Source organism: Bufo gargarizans, chromosome 6, assembly GCF_014858855.1.
Source record: "Bufo gargarizans isolate SCDJY-AF-19 chromosome 6, ASM1485885v1, whole genome shotgun sequence".
Classification (NCBI taxonomy): Eukaryota; Metazoa; Chordata; class Amphibia; order Anura; family Bufonidae; genus Bufo; species Bufo gargarizans.
Genome location: NC_058085.1, coordinates 248,381,848 through 248,392,439, shown reverse-complemented (window position 1 = coordinate 248,392,439; position 10,592 = coordinate 248,381,848).

Here is a 10,592-nt window from a genome sequence, read left to right as displayed (position 1 = left end):
GATGTTTTGTCCAGGGAGCCTAATCAAATGCAATCAACTGTACTGTCATCTTCAGGCTGTTGATATGGTTGAGCACTGCGGTGGGGAACCAGAGCCGAGGTCTCCTGCACTGTTGTTCACTATCATAGGCCACTTTCACACGAGCGAGAAATACCCTCTGAGTTATGGTCCGTGGTAGTGGAATCCATAACGGAATTCTTAGATACCCCGAACTTAAAGACACAAGTTCACTCATCCCTATCTGTGTGTCAGAGATTTCCTGTCCTGAAGGCTGCTCCTATGACATGGGCCAACTGCATTATACTGATTTATAATGCTTTGTGTTCCTACCTAATGTTGGAGGGCAGGTCCTATCATAGGAGCGGCATTCACTAATTCAAGTGCTGCTTGTCTAAGTGCATTGGAGATATTCAGGAGATACTCAGGAGGTAATCTGGAGGTGGATACAATCTAAACAAGTAAGATTTGTTTGTTTAAAATCTTTCCCCTCTTTACAATGGCAGACCTGGTTCTGTGCAGGAATTGTTATGCTTTTATTTCAGGTTCCACTCTTCAGAGGTTTGGATACTGTCTGATCTGTAGACAGCTCTCCATAATGCAGCAGGAAATTACCTTTTTGAAATATGAGATTTTTAAATTAACCACTAAACAAACTCAGGCTGAGAACATTGCAATGCCACTGCCACAGAGGCCCCCTAGAAATGTAAGATGGGTTACTGTAGGTTCTGGTAGACTGAGAGTTGTGAATAGAAGGCATGTCCCACAGTCTGTGGCTCTCCATAATTCATTTGCAGCACTTTCAGAGTGCAAGAGCAACATGGAGGATGGCTCAAGCACAGTGGGTGAGAAACAATCATCTCCCATGCCTAAAGTATGTAAGACTGCAACCAAAGACAAAAAGGAGAAGGTGAGGATTGATAGTAAGCAGCTGTTGGTGGGCGATTCAATCATAAGAGGTGTGAAGTTTGAGGAGAATGGTGTTGTCAGATGTCTCCCTGGTGCTACCGCTAGCAGGGATAGACGACGGATCCTAAATATTGTTAGGCAAGCAAAGCAGGAAAGGGAAGTGGATGTTATTCTCCATCTTGGGACAAACGATCTGGCATGCAATGAGGTTTCAAAGGTGAAGGAAGCTTTTCACACACTTGGAAAGGATATACGGGAGGTTGCATCAACTGTTTCATTCTTTGCAGTTTTGCCTGTGCAGAACCTTCAGCATGACAGGAAGATGCGCATTAAGGAATTCAATGTATGGCTTGGTGAATGGTGTCTGAACCAAGGGTTTGGCTTTGTGTCTCATGTTAGCTCTTGTTGGAATGGAAAAGAACTGTACAAGAAAGATGGTTTGCATCTTTCTCTCAAGGGAACGAATGTCCTCGGTGAACAGTTCCAAGTATTTGCTAAGAAGCATTTAAACTAGGAAAGGGGGGCAAAAGAGTGATAATCCAGCAGTCCGACTGCCCCCCGGAACAATGCCAGAAGAGGCCAGTAGCACAAAGGTTAAGAAATGACAAGCTCAGAGTCTTGTCTACAAATGCTCGCAGTCTAGGGAATAAGATCAATTAACTTGAGGCTATAATGGCATCTGAGAATATAGATGTAGTGGCTGTTACTGAGACGTGGTTCAAGGGGAGTAATGACTGGGATACATCAATACCAGGGTTCTCTTTATACAGGAAAGACAGAGTAGGCAAGAAGGGGGAGGGGTGGCCCTGTATGTGAAAGATAGCATAAAATCTAATTTGATACAAGTTAGCGAGAACAATTTGGAGTCAGTTTGGGTTACCTTGCAGCTTGATAATCATAAGGTAACTCGTGTAGGTGTGATCTATAGACCACCTAGCCAAGTCAAAGAATTAGATGATCTACTAGTTGAGGAAATAGCTAAAATGACATTGAAGGGGGAAGTTATCATTATGGGAGACTTCAATCTTCCAGATGTAAACTGGAAAACCAAAATAGCTAGTTCTGCCAGGAGTACAGATATTCTAAATTCCATACTGGGATTATCTCTACAGCAAGTAGTGGAGGAGCCAACCCGGAAGGAGGCCATTTTAGATTTAGTATTCACAAATGGGAATTTGGTATCTGATATTACTGTAGGGGAAAGCTTGGGATCTAGTGATCACCAGTCAGTGTGGTTTACTATAAGTACAGTGACTGAGTCACACCACACAAAAACAAAAGTTTTAGATTTTAGAAAAACTGACTTTTCTAAAATTAGATTAGTGGTACACGAGTCCCTATCAGACTGGAACAGTTTCATTGGAGTCCAGGAGAAATGGGACTACTTAAAAGTGGCACTATTGAAGGCAACAGAAAATTGCATTAGGCTTGTCAGTAAAAGCAAAAAAAGGAAGAGACCACTGTGGTACTCAGCAGAAGTGGCCAAAATCATTAAAAACAAAAAGATTTTAGGAATTTAAAAAAATGAGGCTGACAGACAAATTTATAAGATTAGGCAGAGAGAGGCCAAACAAGTTATAAGAGCTTTTAAAGCACAGGCAGAAGAGAAATTAGCTCAGTCAGGGAAAAAAGGCGATAAGGCATTCTTCAAATACATAAATGAAAAAAGGAAACTAAAACAAGAAATTACCAAATTAAAAACTAAAGAAGGAAGGTATATGGAAGAAGATAAAGAACTAGCTGACTGCCTCAATGAATACTTCTGTTCAGTTTTTACAAAGGAATATGAAGGAGAAGGGCCTCAGTTAGGAAAGAAGACTAATGAATCTTTTGACGCATGTGTCTTTACAGAGGAAGAGGTTCTAAGTCAACTGTCTAAAATTAATACAAATAAGTCACAGGGGCCTGATGGGATACACCCAAAGCTATTAAAAGAGCTCAGCGGTGAACTAGCAAAACCATTAACAGATTTATTTAACCAATCACTGCCAACAGGAGTCGTCCCAGAAGATTGGAAATTAGCAAATGTTGTGCCCATTCACAAGAAAGGTAGTAAGGAGGAATTGGGCAACTATAGGCCAGTAAGCCTGACATCAATAGTGGGGAAATTAATGGAAACCATATTTTAAGGAGAGGATTGTGGACCATCTAAAATCCCATGGATTGAAAGATGAAAAACAGCATGGGTTTACTTCAGGGAGATCATGTCAAACTAATCTTATTGATTTTTTTGATTGGGTGACTAAAATAATAGATGGAGGAGGTGCAGTAGACATTGCTTATCTAGACTTTAGTATGGCTTTTGATACTGTCCCACATAGAAGGCTTATCAATAAAGTGCAGTCATTGGGCTTGGACTCCCATATTGTTGAATGGATTAGGCAGTGGCTGAGGGACAGACAACAGAGGGTTGTAGTCAATGGAGTATATTCAGACCAAGGTCTTGTTACCAGTGGGTACCTCAGGGATCTGTTCTGGGACCCATATTGTTTAATATCTTTATCAGCGAAATTGCAGAAGGCCTCGATGGTAAGGTGTGTCTTTTTGCTGATGATACAAAGATTTGTAACAGGGTTGATGTTCCTGGAGGAATACACCAAATGGAAAAGGACTTAGGAAAACTAGAGGAATGGTCAAAAATCTGGCAACTAAAATTTAATGTTGATAAGTGCAAGATAATGCACCTGGGACGTAAAAACCCAAGAGCAGAATATAAAATCAGTGATACAGTCCTAACCTCAGTATCTGAGGAAAGGGATTTAGGGATCATTATTTCAGAAGACTTAAAGGTAGGCAGACAATGTCACAGAGCAGCAGGAAATGCTAGCAGAATGCTTGGGTGTATAGCAAGAGGAATTACCAGTAGAAAGAGGGAGGTGCTCATGCCGCTCTACAGAGCACTAGTGAGACCTCATTTGGAGTATTGTGCTCAGTACTGGAGACCATATCTCCAGAAGGATATTGATACTTTGGAGAGAGTTCAGAGAAGAGCTACTAAACTGGTACATGGATTGCAGGATAAAACTTACCAGGAAAGATTAAAGGACCTTAGCATGTATAGCTTGGAAGAAAGACGAGACAGAGGGGATATGATAGAAACTTTTTAATACATAAAGGGAATCAACAAGGTAAAAGAGGAAAGAATATTTAAAAGAAGAAAAACTGCTACAAGAGGACATAGTTTTAAATTAGAGGGGCAAAGGTTTAAAAGTAATATCAGGAAGTATTACTTTACTGAGAGAGTAGTGGATGCATGGAATAGCCTTCCTGCAGAAGTGGCAGCTGCAAATACAGTGAAGGAGTTTAAGCATGCATGGGATAGGCATAAGGCCATCCTTCATATAAGATAGGGCCAGGGGCTATCCATAGTATTTAGTATATTGGGCAGACTAGATGGGCCAAATGGTTCTTATCTGCCGACACATTCTATGTTTCTATGTTTCTATTCAGAATGGGAAATACCTCGGACACACAGAAGGTATTTCTCACATGGAATATGGTCTGAAATTGGCCATAGATTATCAGACCTGAAGCCTATAGGAGGACATATAAACAGTGCAAGCTGCAAAATAACATCATTGCCTCTGCCAGAATCACAGCATGGAATGGGAATCAGGTATTTGATATGTTTTATTTTCCACATTGGGGGAAGCATACTATAGGGGGCACAATAGGAGGGCCTTATTACTACTTGGGGCAGTATAGAGGGCATTATTATTACTACTGGGGACATTATTAGGAGACCTCATTACTACTGGGAGCACTATTGAGGACTGTATTACTAGTGGGACACTATAGGAGGCATTATTATTACTACTACTATGGAGTCTATAGGTGCCATTATTACTACTGGGGGGCTTTATTATTATTATTGGGAGCACTATAGAGGGCTTTATTACTACTGGGACACTATAGGGCCATTATTACTACTGGGGGCACTATGGGAGGGGATTTTTGTTATTACTGGAGGCACTATAAGGAGGCTTTATTACTATTGGGGGCACTGTCGGGGCCTTATTACTATAGGGGCTTTATAGGGGCATTATTACTAATAGAAGCAGTATAGGAGAACATTATGATTGGGGGCACTGTGGGGAGCTTTAGTATTACTCAGAGTACTATAAGGGGGTCCTATTACTACTTGGGGCGCTATAGGGATAGAGCTTATTGGTGTGATGGTGGCATGTGGCTTTTTTAACACCTGTGTTTTTGTGACCTTTTTTAGGCGTTTTAGCAATGTGCTTGACTTTTTAGCATTTTCTTAAATGCATTTTTACACTATACAGAAGATGAAGTCAAAACATCTTTGATCCAGCTCTCCTCTGCTTTGTCCTCTTCCACAGGTTGCTGCAGTGTCAACATACATCCCGTATACTGCTACAGCCAATCACTCGCCTCAGTGGTCTTGTGCCATATACTACTGAGGCCAGTGATTGGCTGCAGCCAAAACAATACGTCTCCGCTCAGCCTGGGGAACAGTGCTGGATCAGAGGTGAATAAATATCTCTGTAAAAGACAACTTTTCCCATTTTTTTTTATACAAAGTTGTCATTTTACAGAAAAATTTCTCTCACTCAGCAAGGGGCCCAAATTCCAATGAGTATCTTTAGGATTTCACTGGCATTTTTTACGCATTTGGATTCCAAACTACTTCTCAGGCTTTAGGGCCCCTAAAATGCCAGGGCAGTATAAATACCCCACAAGTGACCCCATTTTGGAAAGAAGACACCCCAAGGTATTCCGTGAGGGGCATGGCAAGTTCCTAGAATATTTTTTATTTTTTGGCACAAGTTAGCGGAGAATGATATATATATATATATATATATATATATATATATATTTTTTTTTCTTACAAAGTCTCATATTCCACTAACTTGTGACAAAAAATAAAATTTTCCATGAACTCGCCATGCCCCTCACGGAATACCTTGGGGTGTCTTCTTTCCAAAATGTGGTCACATGTGGGGTATTTATACTGCCCTGGCATTTTAGGGGCCCTACAGCATGAGAAGAAGTCTGGAATCCAAATGTCTAAAAATGCCCTCCTAAAAGGTACTTATTGGAATTTGGGCCCCTTTGTGCACCTAGGCTGCAAAAAAGTGTCACATATGTGGTATCGACGTACTCAGGAGAAGTAGGGCAATGTGTTTTGCGGTGTATTTTTACATATACCCATACTGTGTGTGAGAAATATCTCTGTAAATGACAACTTTTTACATTTTTTTATACAAAGTTGTCAATTTACAGAGATATTTCTGCTCACCCAGCATGGGTATATGTAAAAATACACCCCAAACCACATTGCCCTACTTCTCCTGAGTACGGCGATACCACATGTGTGACACTTTTTTGCAGCCTAGGTGCAACAAAACGGGCACAAATTCCAATAAGTACCTTTTAGGAGGGCATTTTTAGGCATTTGGATTCCAAACTACTTCTCACGCTTTAGGGCCCCTAAAATGCCAGGGCAGTATAAATACCCCACAAGTGACCCCGTTTTGGAAAGAAGACACCCCAAGGTATTCTGTGAGGGGCATAGCGAGTTCATAGAAGTTTTTTCTTTTTATTGGGCACAAGTTAGCGGAAAATGTTTTTTTTTTTTTCTTACAAAGTCTCATATTCCACTAACTTGTGACAAAAAATACAATTTTACATGAACTCGCCATGCCCCTCACGGAATTGTGTGAGAAATATCTCTGTAAATGACAACTTAAAAAAAAAAATTATACAAAGTTGTCAATTTACTGAGATATTTCTCTCACCCAGCATGGGTATATGTAAAAATACACCCCAAACCACATTGCCCTACTTCTCCTGTGTACGGCGATACCACATGTGTGACACTTTTTTGCAGCCAAGATGCGCAAAGAGGCCCAAATTCCAATGAGTACCTTTAGGATTTCACAGGGCATTTTTACGCATTTGGATTCCGTGAAGGGTATGGTGAGTTCATGTAAGATTTTATTTTTTGTCACAAGTTAGTGGAATATGAGACTTTGTAAGAAAAAATTAAAAAAAAATTCCGCTAACTTGTGCCAATAAAAAAAAAAAATCTTCTATGAACTCGCCATGCCCCTCAAAAGTGATCTTTATAGCGCCGCAGCGATTTTACAGTGTTTTTGCAGTGATCAGAAAAAATTATATTCTGTAACTGCGGTGGGGCGGACTGAACGCAAGTGTGCGCACAAGATCAGGCCTGATCGGGCGAACACTGTGTTTTTTGTAGAGCTTATAGAACATGTCCTATTCTTGTCCGCAATGGCGGACAAGAAAAGGCATTTTCTATATAGCTCTGGTAATGTGCGGATCCGCAAAATGCAGAAAGCACATTGCCGGTGTCCGTGTTTTGCGGATCACCTCTCGCGAGATGACGCGCCGATGCGTCTACGAGGAATAAGCCAGCCGCCCGCAGGACGCATCCCTGCGTTAGGCGGTCGGGAGAAGGTTAAGGGCCTGGAAGGCAGACTCAGCTTTAGGGGACCATTGTGTGGCATTTACCCCCTTGCAGGTGAGGGCTTAAATAAGCACATTCATGGTAGAAAAATGAGGACTGAATTGCCTGTAATAGTTTGTGAAGCCTAGAAAACATTGACTAGCTCATAGATCAGTAGGACGAGGCCAATTCAAAACAACAGTCAACTTCCTGGCTCCATCTCTAAGCCACGATCAGATGTAATGTAGCCCTGAAAGGCAGAACGTTTTTTTCAAAGATGCACTTCTTGAACTTGGCATAAAGTCTGTTTTCTCTCAGACACTAAAGTACAGTATGAATTTGTCTCTGGTGAGAGGTCAGGTCAGACAAAAAGATTAAAGGGAACTTGTCACAGGGATTTTGTTTATAGAGCTGAGGACATGGGTTGCTAGATGGCCGCTAGTACATCCGCAATACCCAGTCCCCATAGCTCTGTGTGCCTTTATTGTGTCAAAAAACGATTTGATACATATGCAAATTAACCTGAGATGAGTCCTGTCCCTGACTCATCTCATGGACAGGACTCATCTCAGGTTAATTTGCATATGCATCAAGTCGGTTTTTTTACACAATAAAAGCACACAGAGCTATGGGGACTGGATATAGCAACCCATGTCCTCAGCTCTATAACCCAAATCCCAGTGACAGGTTCCCTTTAAAGTCTAACTGCCATTTCACTACCAAAAATGAAATTCCTAACATATGTGATGCTGAAGGGTAGATATTCATGAAGCTTTATTTTTCAGTTAATTCTACCTTTCAAATGTCTGTATTCAGCCCTTAGCAACCATATTTCTTTGTGCCTCTTTTTCAGCATATTCCTAAGATGGCCTCTGCTGCACTTCCTGTGATGATCTTTGCCATGTCCTTGAGGCCATCCTGTATTTCTCTCACTTCCCATATCCCCTTGCTCTCCTTACATGAACTACCAGGACCAATCAGATTGTAGATAACTTCTCCACTACCCAAGAGCAGTGTGTATCCTCTTACATACAGCTAACCAGAGACAAGCCCTGCAATTACATGAAATCAGTGTTTTAGCCTCTTAATAGTCACATTAAAAGTTTTTTTAGGAACCATTTTGGGGTATATATAGTGTATTAAATAACTTTTATTAATTTATTTTTAGGTGGAAAGATAAAAAAAACAGCAATCTTTACATTATTTTGTGGAATGTTTTGATAGCTTTCACTGTGTGGTAAGAATAATGTAATTTTACTATGTGGGTCACTATATTGATGATGACGTCACACACGTTTTCATATATTTTTCTCAACTTCTGTCAGGTCTGCAGCTACTCCCTCATTCTTCTCCACACTGACAGGGAGGGGGGGGGGGGGGGGGGGGCAACTGCTCATATCTCTGGTTTGGTACCAGCTAGATATATGGGCAATCTAATTTTGAAAGATTATCAAAATTAGGGTTATTCACTTTAGAAAAGACGACTGAGGGGAGATCTAATTACTATGTATAAATATATCAGGGGTCAGTACAGATGTCTATCCTATCATCTATTTATCCCCAGGACTGTGACGAGGGGACATCCTCTGCGTCTGGAGGAAAGAAGGTTTGTGTAACGGTCATGTCCACACACACACAGGGGGAAGGATAGTGACCACTGCACTCCACCCTCACCTCTGGCCCTGCCTACTTGCCTCACGAGTCCTGATGACAGGGGACAACTGGACGACAGTCCCTTACTTAGGATATGTGCAGGGAAGACAGACAAGACAAAATACGGAACGTGAACGGACCAGGTCAGAACCAAGAGAGCTACGCAGTTCAAAGGGTTAAGCAAAGAATGGTCAGGAGAAGCCAGAGTCAAATACCAGGAGAGTAGAGAAGTACCAGAGCAGTCCGCAAAGAGTAGTCTATTGGGAGCCGAGGTTACAATACCAGGACGGATGCGCAGTACAGGAGGAGCAGGCAAAGGATCGTCAGGGAACAGGATCAGGTGAGTATTCAGTAGTCCAACAAATAGCCAGGAACCTAGAAATTAACAGGCAACCTGTGGCCAGCAGGCTGCCTGTATTTATAGTGGGGAGTGAGGGTCATGTGACGTGGCCAGCCGAGCACTGAGTGATAAGCTCGGCACTCAAGGCAGACCTAGGAGCAGGCTGCCTCCCAGCTAGCAAAACCGCCCTGGGAACGAGGTCAAACACAGATCCTCGCTCCTGAAGCTAAGCAGCAGGTCTGCGGCTGATGGGAGACCGAGTGTGCCTTCGGCGACCCGTTACAGTTTGTACACAAACATAGAAGAGGATTCTTTACGGTAAGAGCAGTGAGACTATGGAACTCTCTGCCTGAGGAGGTGGTGATGGTGAGTACAATAAAGGAATTCAAGGGGGGCCTGGATTTATTTCTGGAGTGTAATAATATTACAGGCTATAGCTACTAGAGAGGGGTCGTTGATCCAGGGAGTTATTCTGATTGCCTGATTGGAGTCGGGAAGGAATTTTTTATTCCCCTAAAGTGGGGAAAATTGGCTTCTACCTCACATTTTTTTTTTTCCCTCTCTCTGGATCACCTTGCAAGATGACAGGCCGAACTGGATGGACAAATGTCTTTTTTCGGCCTTATGTACTATGTTACTATGTTACAGGGGAAAATATCACTGATAGTCACTGATAGAAATCGGAATGCTGTGAATGAAGCTGAAAGTGAAAGTAAAAGTAGATTTTACCCATGATTATTCCCGACTCGATTTCTAACACCGATTTTTCCTCTGTTGTATGGACTATAGCTGTCATTCTGGTTTCCAACATTCTGGAATGTCAGCTTTCAAACAAGACCAGTTGCATGTTTCTAGCTGCTACCATTCAGGAGATATCACCATCTAAAGCAGCCCTCTTTTTAAGGACCAGTTCAGGTCTGAAGTCACTTTGTGAGGCTTACATAATAGAAACCACTCAAAAAGGACCCAATTTTAGAAACTAAACCCCTCAAGGTATACAAAACTGATTTTACGAACGTTGTTAACCCTTTAGGTGTTCCACAAGAATTCATGGAAAATGGAGATACAATTGCAGAATTTCACTTTTTTGGCAGATTTTACATTTTAATCAATTTTTTACAGTAGCAAAGCAAGGGTTAACAGCCAAATAAAACTCAATATTTATTACCCTGATTCTGCGGTTTACAGAAACACCCCACATGTGATCGTAAACTGCTGTATGGGCACACGGCAGGGCACAGTAGGAAAGGAACGCCATAT